The sequence below is a fragment of the Lolium perenne genome, chromosome 1 (assembly GCF_019359855.2).
Source record: "Lolium perenne isolate Kyuss_39 chromosome 1, Kyuss_2.0, whole genome shotgun sequence".
Lineage (NCBI taxonomy): Eukaryota > Viridiplantae > Streptophyta > Magnoliopsida > Poales > Poaceae > Lolium > Lolium perenne.
The window spans coordinates 227615052-227629228 of NC_067244.2; the positions used below are offsets into that span (position 1 = coordinate 227615052).

General features: G+C 48.3%; 1 long non-coding RNA gene across 1 annotated transcript; it reads left to right on the plus strand.

Moving 5' to 3' along the window:
* Positions 1–6568: 6568 nt before the first annotated feature.
* LOC139835206 (uncharacterized) lies at positions 6569–7372 on the plus strand. The gene is made up of 4 exons (XR_011750957.1): positions 6569–6676; positions 6764–6874; positions 6963–7032; positions 7113–7372. It is a non-coding gene; the product is annotated as an uncharacterized lncRNA (long non-coding RNA).
* Positions 7373–14177: the final 6805 nt, after the last annotated feature.

Consider the following 14177-nt stretch of genomic DNA (forward strand, 5'->3'; position numbering starts at 1 on the left):
GCCACGGAGATTTCCCAACCCTTTCCGCAACATTGTTAGAGGAGATGGAGTCTTCCACGGGCTTGCAGGAAAAAAATTCCGAGGCGGAACTTCCGAATATGCCATATATAGGGCATGTGCACCAAGGGCATATTCGAGAAGTTCCGCCACGGGAGATTTCCCAACCCTTTCCGCAACATTGTTAGAGGAGATGGAGTCTTCCACGGGCTTGCAGGAAAAAAATTCCGAGGCGGAACTTCCGAAGATGCCATAGGGCGTGTGCACCAAGGGCATCTTCGACAAGTTCCGCCACGGGAGATTTCCCAACCCTTTCCCCAACATTTGTTAGAGGAGATGGAGTCTTCCACGGGCTTGCAGGGAAATTTTTCCGAGGCGGAACTTCCGAAGATGCCATAGGGCGTGTGCACCAAGGGCATCTTCGACAAGTTCCGCCACGGAGATTTCCCAACCCTTTCCTCCATCCATGGTGATGAAACTCTCCATCCATGTTGGCTTGTTGAGCTGCTTCCCATGGTGTATCGATGCTCCTTTTATAGGCGAGCGTCCTTATCCCGCCGACGACTTTAGTACCGGTTGTAGACACGAACCGGTACTAAAAGGTTACCCACGCGTCCTTATCCCACCGACAGAGCGTCGTGCGCTACATACTTTATCTCATCGAGCAGGGCGTCCTTATCTCGCCGACAGCTTTAGTACCGGTTGCACCCACCAACCGGTACTAAAGGTTACCCACGCGTCCTTATCTCGCCGACAGCTTTAGGACCGGGTGCACCCACCCCCCGGTACTAAAGGTTACCCCCGCGTCCGTCTCCCACCGCCAGGGCGTCGCGCGCTACCTACCGGCTCGCATCGAGCAGGGCGTCCTGATCCCGCCGACAGCTTTAGTACCGGTTGCACCCACCAACCGGTACTAAAGGTTTGCCTCGATCTGTCTTCCCGCCTATTTTCTTCCCGCGCTTTCCACCGGTTCCCGCCTCTGTCTTCCCGCCATTTTTTCACTATATATATGTAGGCTTGGCCACCATTTACATATCACATCTAGACTCATATCGCAAACCTCATCATTCTCTCCCATGGCTTCCATCGCATCTCTAACCCCCGGGAGGCGGAGGCGCTTTGCGCCTCGAACTACCCGCCCGCCGGGCTACCGCGTCCCGACCGGCTGGTTGCTAAGCGTCGGAGGCGTACCGGTCCCTCCGGTCCCTCTAGGTGTGGCGCGCGAGATGGCCATCACGAACCACTACTACTTCGAGCTCACGCCGAGCAGCAGCGGAGGAATCCCCGGTGGCATCCCGACTACAGCCCGACTTGGGAAAGCTTCTTCATCAATCGGCGTGAGAGGGCGCTTGCCGTGCACGAGGAGGGCGGCCCGCCTCCTCCGAACTTCAACGAGGCCGGCCGTCGGGCGTGGTGGCGCGGCCGGACTCTCCAGGGCGTCATGGCCTACCGTGGCCCCCGCTGCGCTACCCTCGTCCCAGCCCACGCGTGCTCACCCGCCGACGTTCGAGTACCGCGACCCCGATGCCAGCGACGATGATGACGGCGACTACGACGACTACGGTGGCGAGTACTACGGGGCTAGGCAGGAGTATGACGAATGACTCCCCGGAGAATTTGGTCATGTATCTTTAATTTTCAGTTAAGCTATGTACTTTTAATTCGAGTTCAATCGTAATAAAATTTCATTCCCGCCCTTTCTTTTCCCGCGCGCGTCGTGGCCGGAAAGTTTCCCGCGCGACGTCGGGCGGGAAAGTTTTCAGGCGGACGGCGTCGTGGCGAGAGTAAAGAAAAGAAATAGAATAGAGAAAAGAAATAGAAAAGAAATAGAAAAGAAAAACAAAAGCAATAGAAAAAATAAATAGAAAAGAAAAAAACATAAAAAGAAAAGAAAGAAGAAGCAGAAAACAAAATAAATAGAAAAGAAATATAAAAGAAAAGAAACACAAAAGAAAGGGGAACGAAAATGAAAAGAAAAGAAATAGAAAATGAAAAGAAATAGAAAATGAAAAGAAATAGAAAATGAGAAGAAAAGAAAAGAAACACAAAATAAAAAGGAAAAAGAAACAGAAAAGAAAGAAGAAAACAAGAAAAGAAAAAAGAAACAAAGAAAAAGAAAAGAAAACAAGAAAAGAAAAAAGAAAACAAAAAAAAACCCTTTAGTACCGGTTGGTGGTACCAACCGTACGAAAGGTCTTCAGACCGGTTGGTACCACCAACCGCACGAAAGGGTGTTCCCCTCCATTTCACTTAGCCGCGCGAGCAACTCCCCCAAAATCCCCAAATTCTTCACACGCGCGCGAGACCACGCCGTCGCCGTCGCCGAGTACCGCGTCCACGCCGTCGCCGTCGTCCACGCCGTCGCCGTCGTCCCTCGTCGCCGCCACGCCGCACCACGCCATCGCTGTTGTCCGCACGCAGCCCCGGGCTGGCCTCTCCTCTCTCCGCGCCGGCGCAGGTATGTCCTCCACCACCATGGCACCGTACGTCATCGACGTCCCTCTCCCCTTGTCGTTCCCCTCGCTGCGCGCGCTCCACCGCATCGCCGAGAAGGTCGTCGTCGCCGAGAAGGTTGTCGTCACCGTCCAGAAGCTGCTGCGCTCCCTCCGCCTTGGCGCCGGCCAGGTCACACCCGGAAGGTGTTCGACCTAATGCCGAGGCGCGCGTACATGTGGCGTGGTGACCGCGCGGTGGTGAAGGCCGTGCGCCGGGTGAGGCGGGGGGCTGGGGAGGGAAGTCGACGGCGAGGTGGGCCTCGCACCAGGACGCCCACAGTGCACCGCGGCGGGCCGCGCGCCGCCCACCGCCGCGTCCAGCTCCGCCCTCGACCCCACCTCCCTCACCGCCCCGCCGCCGCTCGCGCCATCGCCGCGTACAGCGCGTCTCCCTGGCTCGCCCCGGCAGAACAATCGGCGGCGAGAAAGCAGCGGAGGCAAATTTGGGGGAGGAGAGATAGAGAGAGGACGACTCGTGGCGAGGCCCTGCGCGGCCAGGTTTCAGCGCCGCCGCCGCTGCTTCTTCTGTCGCCCTGCTCTGGCTTGCATTCCCGCGGAGAAGTGAAACCCCACCGTCCCCAAATCCATCGCCAAGCCATCGGCGCCTCGGATGGAGCCCTTCCGGCCACCTCCACTTCCTCCACGTGGGTGCGCCGGGTGCGGCTGCGGATGTACTCGTTGGGGTGCTGCAGGTTGTTGTGGAGGTTACGGCAGGGGTGGGCAGGGTCTCGCCGTTGAGGAGGAGCATGACGGCGCGCTTCATGGCCTCCACCTTGGCGGCGACGTCGCTGCCCCTCGAGATCCGCCTTGATCTCGTTGGCCATGGCGGCGGAGCCCTTGTCGAAGTGGACCAGCAGCGTGCACGGCTTGTCCATGGCGCCGTGTCGTACGTGCACCCGCGCCGGAGGGCGCTGACGGCTTGTCCATATTCTTTTTAGTTGAATTTTTAGAGTAATGTAGAGATGCCCAGCGTCGGCCGCCTCCCCCACCACACGGCCGACCAGCAGCGGCGCGCCTCGCGGAGGCTCCAGGAGGCCAGTGCTGTACGCGGTCGCGGCGTACCTCGCCGTGGAGCGATCTTTGCGTCCACGTGCCGGGCGCTGGGACAACTTGATTTGTTGTGTTTGATTTCAGTGCCTTTCTAAATGTTGATTGCAATATTGTCACTTCTTGCCTTAGTGCATATATAAGAGATCGGATTGGATTGGAATTGATAGTTCTTGAACTACATAAACATATGAACATCACAAGGTGAAATCTGGATAGATAGAAAGTACCACAACTAAGTTTTCTTAAGGGCATGCTTGTGTTTTTGTTTGGCATATTCATTTCAAAAGGAGGGCATATGTGTTTGTATTTCACATGATTATGCTATTAATTGCTTTATTAATTTTGCTGAGACATTGAGGTATGGATGACGGAACATTCTTCCGAGATGAGGAGGGGGAAGAAGCGGTGCAGCGATTGATCTATGAGAGTGCCCGTGGTCCGGAACCCGACGATGGAGATGACAACGAGTACGCCGACTTTCTGAATGATTTTGGCGAGGGACTTGAGTCTGAACAAGTTAGAAAAGACAATGAAGTGTCCATCACAAACTCCGGCGAGGTGTATATCTATGTATCAATTAGTCTGTGTTCATCCCTAGATGCATTCATTTATTTGTATTGCACTTATTAACGAATAATTTTTTCTTTTAGCCTTCTCGGATCATCGAGCAAGTCTGTTAGAACAAAACGAGGCCCGACGCTGGTGCTAAAGGGCGAGGGCAGGTTAGCCCTCACGGCATTCAAGGCTAATGGTGAACCGGTGGAGCCCAAGGAGTTTTGCCGCAAATTTACAAGTCAATCCGGAGTTATTGTTAGGGACCATGTACCGATCAGCATTCAAGAGTGGCATAAGCCGAAGAACCCGGAGAGTGGTGCTACTTATGTCAACGACAGCATGAAAAAATTTCTTTGGGAAACGCTACTGACAAAGTTCAGCCTACGGAAGACATGACGGAAGGCCGAAGGATAAAGTCAAGGAATGGACATGGAAGAAGATGGCCATACAATTCCGTAGCTTCAAGAAAAATTTATGGGACAAATATAAGAATGAAGATCCAGTGATTCGATGATAATACCGAAAATCTAGTGAAGATAAAAGATCACTGGGCCGCATTTAAGGAGTATAAGAAATCGTCTAAGTTTGTGTCCCGATCGAAGAAAAATACGAAAATGCTGCAAAGAAGAAACTTCCGCATCATTTGGGGTCAGGTGGCTACAAGAGTGCCATTCCGAAGTGGACAGCGTTTGAGAATAAACTGATGGATCATGGAATCACTCCACAGAGACATGGGACTGGCCCTAACGGTCCAAGGACTGGTTGTTCCCTCATGGGGCAGGGTTGGACCCAAAGACAGAGGTTGATCGTTGCGAAGGGAAAATGGAAGGAAAAAATTGAGGCAATTGTACCGAAGCTTGTAGATGCAATTGAAAAGGTCAGAAAGGGAGAGTACATTCCCGATCGAGAGAATGACGAGCTGACACTCGCTCTGGGGAACCCTGAACATGTTGGACGGGTACGAGCTCGCCCAGGTCTCACCATGAAGGAAGCGTGGCCGGACAGCGCTGACACTTATAGAAGCCGTTCGCGAAAGAAGAAGAAGGACGCCGACATTGTAACGGAGTTGTTATCTAGGGTGGAGGCTCTTGAGAGAAATCGAGGGCACACTGATCAGCCGCTGTTTCTACAGGATCCACAAGCCGATGCTGCCCCATCTCAGCGAAGAAGCGATGTCGGTTCCTCGCATCTTGACGGATGTGGAGGAAGCTACCCCGTGGATTATGTCACGGAGAAGACAGATTGCGAGCTACATATGTTAATCAGGACCGCGTCGTTAAGGTGGCGGTCGGCTATGTGTACCCAAGTGAAGATGGAGCAATGCACCATCATATGCCCATTCCACCTGGTTGTGTTCGTGTCGGGGTGGATGAAGTTGTTTCGGGTTTGAAAAAGTGGAGCTTGATATTCCTAGAGGTGAAGATGCGAGGACACGGGGCGATGTCAAGCACGGTTTCGCCCTATGGCCGAAGAAGTACGTCGTCCTTTTGCACAGGCCACCGACTCCTACACATGAGCAGCAAATGCCATCGACTCCTCCTGGTGGCAGTCCCGGTGAGCAGCCAAGTCCACACCTACCGAGAGGGACCCCAGCGTGAGTCCACCATCTCGAGATCCTCCGCGTAAGACAGCGTCCGTTAAGCGGAGCAGTACGCCGCCTAGGAAGAAAGCTAGAAAGGAGAAACAACCGCCGCCTCCTGAGAAGTTACCTTGGGAAAAAACTCCAGAGGAAAACGCGGAGGCCGTTAAGGCCGAGGTGAAGAAATTTTTGCACCGAAAGTGCCAGAGATACCTTTCGAGAAGACACTAGATCGGGAGAAAGTTGTGCGTACCGTTGACAATCTATATGACCCTGTACCATCGCCGCCATCTGACTATGCGCGTTCTATTGAAAGGTCGTATGACAAGATGATCGAGGCGACAAAACCCGTTAAATCGGGTATCGGGAGATAAAAGGGATACACAGTGTCTACCAGCTCGGACAACAACCCGTTCAATCGGTCGCCCCTCTCAAGGTGTTTGACGGGAAGACCGTTCAAAGTTCTCGACAAGACGCAACTGATTACGCCTTAGCTGAACGAGCATATCAGTTTGTTCAAGGGAAAGATTTGGTCGAGAATCTCAGGAAGGTACCAACATGTATGCGTAACTTGCATTCGTGGTACCTTAAGGCCTCAAAGGAAGGGATCGAGACTATCATGGTGCGAGTTAGGGAAGAGCACTACTTCCGGGGAGTCTTGTGTGAACGTTGACTTCACGAACTCTTTCGCTTATACAATCTCCGGGCCCTCGACAAATCAATCATCAGTTGCTATTGTCTCGTAAGTGATTTATTTATTTAATTTGAGAAGTCGTTCATTGTCTGCAGATTATAATCTTTTGTGCGCTATATTATGCAGATCGAAGATGCTCGAATGCAAAAGGGACGATATCACGTACATTGGGTTCATTGACCCGAACACAATGCATGTCAAAACCATAGATGATCCCCTCTATAACAAGGATACACCGCAGACTTTGCTAAGGTTTTTGAAGCGACAACGTGACAAAAAGCTAATACTTTGGCCTTACAACTTCGAGTGAGTCTTACTGTCTTATAACACATTATATTTTGCTCACCGTATGTCAAAATTTTAACTAATGACTACATATTGAAACGTGCGTAGGTTTCACTTTATTCTTCTCGTCATCAATTTGGAAATTGGAGAAGTTGAAGTCTTGGACTCACTAACCAAAGAAAAGGATCTATACGTGTCTTGTTTTTTAATGCTCAGAAGGTAATTTGAATTCTTATCGGTTTGTTTCGTTAATTTCCTGCTTTGAACTAATTGATGACTCTTTTATGCATTTTCTTTTGTCGAGCAGCGTATGGCAAACTTTCATCAAGGAAGATACGTCCCGTGAATGGCCACCGAAGCTGCGATGGCGTGCGAAAGTAAGTAGTACTACCTAGGTCCACACACCTTTCAATTATCATACTTGACTATTGTTTGATTGAATTATATTCTTGTAAAGAAATGCCCGCAACAACCTCCGGGGACCGATCTCTGTGGATTCTTCGTTTGCGAGTTCATCCGCAGAATTGTCAACGAGAGAACGAATAATGAGAGAAATAAAGAGGTACAAAAACAATCTTCACAAATTTGTTTTGTTATCATAAGTTGTGCCGAGTTTCAGTAATAGTTGTTTCATGTATTCATTTGTATCTTATTCTTTTATAGTTGGCAAGAAAGCGGAACAAGCTCTCAATCGATGACCGCTTCATAGCAATAGGCGAGGAATTGGCGGGATTTTTCCTTCGGGACGTCATACCACCACTCGCAGAGCACCACAATGAATGAAGATGTACATGTTACATATATCGTTGACTCGAAGAGTACCACTATGCTACATGTAATAGACATATATAGAGTACGCCTCGGAGAGCACCACTATGCATGAAGATCGATCTTCATGCATAGTGCTACTTAATTTGCGATCTCATGCAATAACATGTGTGTTATATTATATGCACCAACTTGCTATGCATCATCTTGATCTTCATGTACTACCTAAACCCAAACGCGTTTCTGGTGCATCGACGCGATATGAATCAAACCGATATCCCTAAACCTCTCCAAAACCCTAAAAAGCCAATTCTCTGCCGCGGCAGAGATTTGGGAAAATTCCCTGCCGCGGGGGGAACCTTTGGTACCGGTTCGTATTACCAACCGGTACCAAAGATCCTCAGCCCTGAGCTCTCCTGGTGGCCCACGTGGAGGCCCGTTTTATACCGGTTCGTAAGCAACCGGTACGAAAGGGGGGGGGGCTTTAGTGCCGAATAATTTGTACCGGTTGCAAAACCGGTACGAATGGCCCTCTGGAACCGGTATAGATGACCGTTTTTCTACTAGTGTCCTAATTTCTATCCATCCGAATGCCTACATCCATCACCTAGCTCACGCTACTACTATTCCACTACTACTCCTGCACATAACAAGAAACGCAATACTAGTACTACTAGCAGTACATTTTCAGGGTGCGCAATATGCGACACGCTGACGGATACAACAAGTGCTTAGGAAAGTTAAATTAGTCACTCAAAGTTACCTTCGGCGCGCACGCGGCCGGAAAATCCGCGCAGCCCCTTCCCACTATACCACCGCATGTATTGGCCTGTGTCGCCTCGGTTCCTCAGCTAATTAATTTCAGCACCGCCACATGCCAGTGATTTGTGGACGGAATAAAATATATATAGGAGCTAATTAAAATATATAGGAGTACAAAACGCAAGCCAAATCGAAAAAAAAAAATACTTAAAAGCACAAAACACAAGTTACCTCCATCCCAAAAAGTTTAAGGCTTATCTTTCTTTTAAATGTTAAACCAAGTAAAGGTCAACGGGATGGGAGTAGAACATTTGCTCATGCATGCACGTATCCACCAGAGTGTGATACCGTCGACCGGCAGCCCCGCACCATCCCACCCGCAACATGGCCCTCGCCACCCACCACCCTGTACCGCCATCTCCGTGCATCGCAGCCCGGAGATCAACGATGTACCGCTACCTGCAGATTCGAGCCCGCCTGTCCCAAATCTAACCCGCCTAGCACCCATCAACGATGAACGCCACCAGCCTCCAAGCTACCCAGCCAGTCACCGGACCTCCCCGCCCTACGTCCGCAGATGGAAGTTTGAGCCACTAACCATCACAGTGCCCCCTCCACCGGCCAACACGGAAGAAGCCAACCGCAGCCCGTGCTACCCGCCCTAGTCGACGTCACCGACTAGTCAGGCACGACACCACCACGTCGCCTTCCGTCGACTCGCCGCTACAGGGCAGGCCAGAGCACCGTCGCGTCGTGGCACCCCATGAGCAAGCCACGCCTACCCCCAAATGTGCGTCCCCCGCGTCCACCAACCAGAGCCAAATGAGCAGAAAGCCTCGCTGCGACCTCTGCCAACGGCGAGGAGGGGGATGGGCCAAGGAGGTGGTGGCGGGGAGATGTAGAGTCCCCCCCCCCCCAGTCGCCACCCTGGGGCGACGCGGGAGGGACAAAGTGTGGCTCAAAGGTGGGTGGATTCATCCGCTTACCCCATATCCTCAAGTTGAGATCTCCACCCTTCCTCTGACTTCTCCCTCCCCACCGATCTTGGATGCCGGCTTTGTGTCGGTTCAAATCATGCTTAGGGAGCTGGTGGGGCGTGTTGGGGCAAGGAGAAATCATCCGTATTCTGACCACATCGGTGATGCCATTTGGGTGTCATTTGCCTGGTGAGGCGCCACTTAGGTCTCATCCTCCAGCCCCTACACCCGTTTTCGGGTGAAATCCTAATATCCAATTGGATCCGATGATGGTGGCACCATGGGCATCGTTCCTTCCTTGGAGGTGCTGTCTTTGCACCGGTGGTGTAGCGGCGAATGGGGGCATGCTTGGTGTGAATTTTTTTGGCGACGAGGTTGTTGCTCGGCTTCTCTGCATCTTCGAGTTTTACGGCTACGCCGAAGCTTTCCCTTCTTATGGGTGTCCTCGTTGAAGCTAGATGCAGCATTGGCGTGTATGTCCGAGTGGTTTATTGGAATGTGTTTCTCATTTTCTATGGTGAACATCTCCACCCACCGACGATATGGCGCCCTGCGATCTAGGCTTTGGGGGGGAGGGGCTAGGGAATCTCTTCGGCGATGGAGGAGAGGAAGGTATTCCTTCGCTGATAACAGATGCTGAACACCTAATGCTGCGTCGATGTCATATCTAATATATTGCTATTGTTCTATCTTGGAGTTCATGTGAGGAGGGACATCGTAGGCTCAAGCTACATTTCTAGTTTATCTCTCTTCATGTGTGTGTGCACGCTTCATATGGATGTTGTCTTGTAAGCAACTACAACATTCTTGACCCCTCGCAACTCTCCCGACTCCTCACTCGTGCCCTAGTAAATACAATCACTTGTGGGCATAGTAGCATTCCGCATCGAGGTTGGCACCTCGTCATGTCCCTCGAGTATTTCAGATCGGTTGTTGTTGTTGTTGCCTCATCGAGGACGTGGGGTGTACATAGTTATGTTAGCTAGGGGGATTTGAGTGTGTCATTAGCCGAGGATGCAATGTTTAGTCGTAGATGGTGGCATGTTTGTTTAGTAACTATCCATTATACACGTGAGTTGATGTGTGCTTTCTATGCAAGAAAAATAAACCATAGCATGGCATATGCGTTCCTAGAAAAGCTACATGCATGCATGAATGAGAATATATCTAGTGATGTCACACCCTTATTTGATATCATGATACCATTCTTCAAAATTTGAATTCTAAGTGTTAAAAAATTCGGAAACAAAATTTTACATGTTCACAAGATGTGTGTTTGCATGTCATGTAGTTTGTATAACCAAATTCGAAACACCCATAGAGAAACAAGAAAGAGAAATCGAACATGAATAGTGTCATATAAAGACAAAAGCACAAAATGGCACTATTCACATAGTATTTGTCTTTTTGTTTCTGTTTGTGTATTTTGAATTTGGGTCCGAAAACTTTGTATTGTAGAATGTAAACACACATCGTGTGAACAGCCACAAATTTGTTTTCGAATTTTTTGACACTTACAATTCAAATTTTGAAGAGTGGTATCATGGTATCATTTAAAGTGTGGTATCACTAGATATTTTCCCATGAATGGTACTCATGAGAGAAGGCATTCACGTTTATATTTGTTTTTTTAGCAAATGCACGTCTATATTTATGAGGAGAAATACATGCGATCGGTGGAAAATTCGTTTTGGGCCAAGCGAGAAAAATTTAAGATCAAGCCAACAGCCAACCGACGGCCCAGAGTCTCCATGCCACGGATCGGTGACGTGGAATCAACAAATTACCAAACGCATGCGAAGCGCCGCAAACACAGAGACAGAGGCGCTACCCTTGATAGGTTATAGCTGTGGTGGCACAATTTCCGTAGGGTCAGTAGTTATGGCACGCAATCAATCATGGGCGTGTTTTGGGTATGCTGTAACCCGAACCCTCACATCCTTCTTCCCAAAACACAACGCAAACCTTTACACCACCGGTTTTGCATAGTATTCCCCTTCTTATCGCCGCCTGATCGCGGACGTCTCCGGCGAGCCCTCGCGCCGCCAACCACCAACCCGGTATCACCTCATCCTCCTCTACCGATACCCGTGGCCGATGGGGACGAGCAACGTTGGCTACGCTGATGCTCCGGCTCCGCGACGGTCGCGCCCGGCGGGAGGAGTGGGGACATCAGAAGCTCGCTGCGGCGGGGAGGCCTGGAGGATGTGATGATGGTCGCATTCACGAGATTCTTCCGGCGACACCTCCTGGACCACCTCCCCAAGCCCGAGCTGCTGCCGTCGGCGACGTCCACGATGTGCTGCTATCGGCGACCATTTTGTGTCGCATCAACACGCCTCCCAACAACCTTCTGCACGTAAGGTCTACCAGTCTCTCTCATCCTACATGTAGCCTTGTAAAGTTGTAAAAGCAATCTCTTAGGCCCTCTTGAATATGTTCTGGTGCATCTGACTAGGATTGAGCTGCATCGGCCCAGCTCAGAGCCGGCGAGACTTCTGAGAGTGATGATGCTGGACTCACACTCACACGCTGCTTCTATCTTTATGAGATAGAGAGAACCCGGTCGTGGAGGCACATGTTGTAGATAAAAGCATGTGTGCTAGTACTTGTTTCTTTCTTTCCTCATAAAAAAACTTTCTTTCTTTCCCGTGGAACGTAACTAGTTAATAGATTGTATTCATACAGCGTAAATCCATTTCACTAAATTGGTAGGTACATACTTGTACATTTTCTTCTGATGCATACATGTTTGCTTAACAAAATCTGAATGGTGTGTGTTCATTTACAAGGAAATGGATGTTGAATCGAGAAATAATAATTTTGGTTCTGCAGGAACATTTTACGGCCAATAAATTAATGTGTGTTGTTTTGATTTGTAAATAGAAGAGTTGTGTACTGCATTACTTTCTTTTTTCGATAATGAAAAAAAGGCGTATACTGCATTGCTTTCTTGTCAATATGTAGGTGTATCTTGTTTGTTGTGCTAGCTCAAGTCGTCGTGTTTGATTCAGAAACTAATCTACTACTGTGTAGGCGTGCAAATATATAGGTGTATCTTGTTTGTTGTGCTAGCTCAAGTCCTCGTGTTTGATTCATAAACTAATCTACTACTGTGTAGGCTTGCAAAATCAGCAACTAACTGAAGAGTGATGGATGGTTTTGGTTGGCATGATCCTGGTGAAGCCTGAATCAGAAATAAGCATTCAGAATTGTCTTCTAATGTCGTGTCAATCAGAATCTACTTCTATATATCGTGTGAATCAGAAATAAGCAACCATTCCGAATTCCTGACTTCAGTGCTGCAACTATAATAATATGACATGTAACTTCATATTTTGGTTTTTCGTGTCAATGCTAGGCACATTGCATCAGAAATGAAAAACCGCTACAACTTCCTGACTTCAATTTTTTTTTCCAGCTGCTCTGCAGTCGAATTGACACTCACTAGTTTGTAAGTTGCTACTAGTATGGGGAAAAGAAGGATGAGGCCAGCATCAACGCGGCAAAGAAGGGTCTAGGGTCCGATTCGGAGGACAACAAATAGGACACCCGGCAGAAGATGAAGGAAAGAGGCATCTCCAATAAGAAGAAGGTTTGTTCTCTGTCCCTATCTGCATGTTGTTCTACTGAGTGGCCTGTTATGAGGGGTTCTTCCAGTGTGTGAGTTGCTGAACATGATTTTTTGTGATTGGTTTGTGTTTTGAAGCTACAACAAAGGATGAAGATTGCAAAGCTGAAGCAGATATGCGACATGCCTGATGTCGTATAAGTAAGCCATCATCCTCCTCTTTGTTGTAAATCAAGTGCCCAAGATAGTTTTATGCACCTTTATTTGTTTCAATCTATGGGTTGACTTTGCATCATATGGCACTTGTTCATCTAGTGTTCCTTTGCCAAGGGCTTCCAATGCTAGTATTTGGCTATGGTCAGAAAGGAATCCATAAAACTAACAGTCTGTTATCGCATCTTTGGGTTTGTTTTAAGTTTTGGTCATGAACTATTCCCATTTGGTCGTTACCACTGGCTGCACATTTCTGTTTAATCTCAGAAAATAAATACTACATAGTAAGGTTCAAGGAAACTTTGGAGCTAATATTAGGTACCACTGGAAAACTATTTTAGTGCTTCACCTCTCACAACTCTGCGACAAATGTATATGTCTATTATGAAAGGCTAATATGGAATGCACGCAACTGTTTTGTTCTTGTGAATGCAATAAATAAGCATTATCATACTCTATTAAGAAAGTTGAGATGAAAACGCGTCATTTGAATATTTTTTTCTCTAACTTATTGCCAGGTTTGTAAATTCATATTTTTTTTCTCATACTCCATTAGAGAATGCCGAATCAAAAGAAACAAGAGTGGATGCAGCGAAAAAAGTGAAGATGGATATAGATTATCAGGGCAGACAATCTTGGTTGAGACCAATTTAACACATACAGAAAGCCCACGCCATATGCTTTACGTTTTCCCATAATGGGCAAGACAGATGCATATTGTGGATTATTTTTGTCGGATGTCTGTTCAGATGTTGTATAGCATATATCTTACGCTTACTCTGTATTTCTATACTTCTATGTACATGCATATTTGGGTTGCCGGGTGTTTATAAACTTTTGTCATTTAAACCTAATGTTTGTATCTCCCATTTATTGTGGCTTGTTTTCTCCTCCCTACAACTAGGGTACAAATAGTAACATTGTTCATGTGGAAGTGTCTTAGCTGAAAATAGGATTTCCTTGGTTCATATGTTCAAATTTCAGACATGTGTGGACTTCTGGGATGATTCACACGCATAAAAGCAAAGTCTCGCCATAATTTTGTGTGTGTAGCTTTTGCACGACACCTTCTTCAAATATCAAACTAAGCCAAAATTGTCTAGCCATGGTGACCTGTACTACGAAGGAAAAGATTTTGAACTACATTTGCTTTGTTCTATTCTTCATGTCTATAGCGAAGATGTTCTTGTTTTCAAACCTGCCTCACTGAGCATAATTCTATGCACCTAAC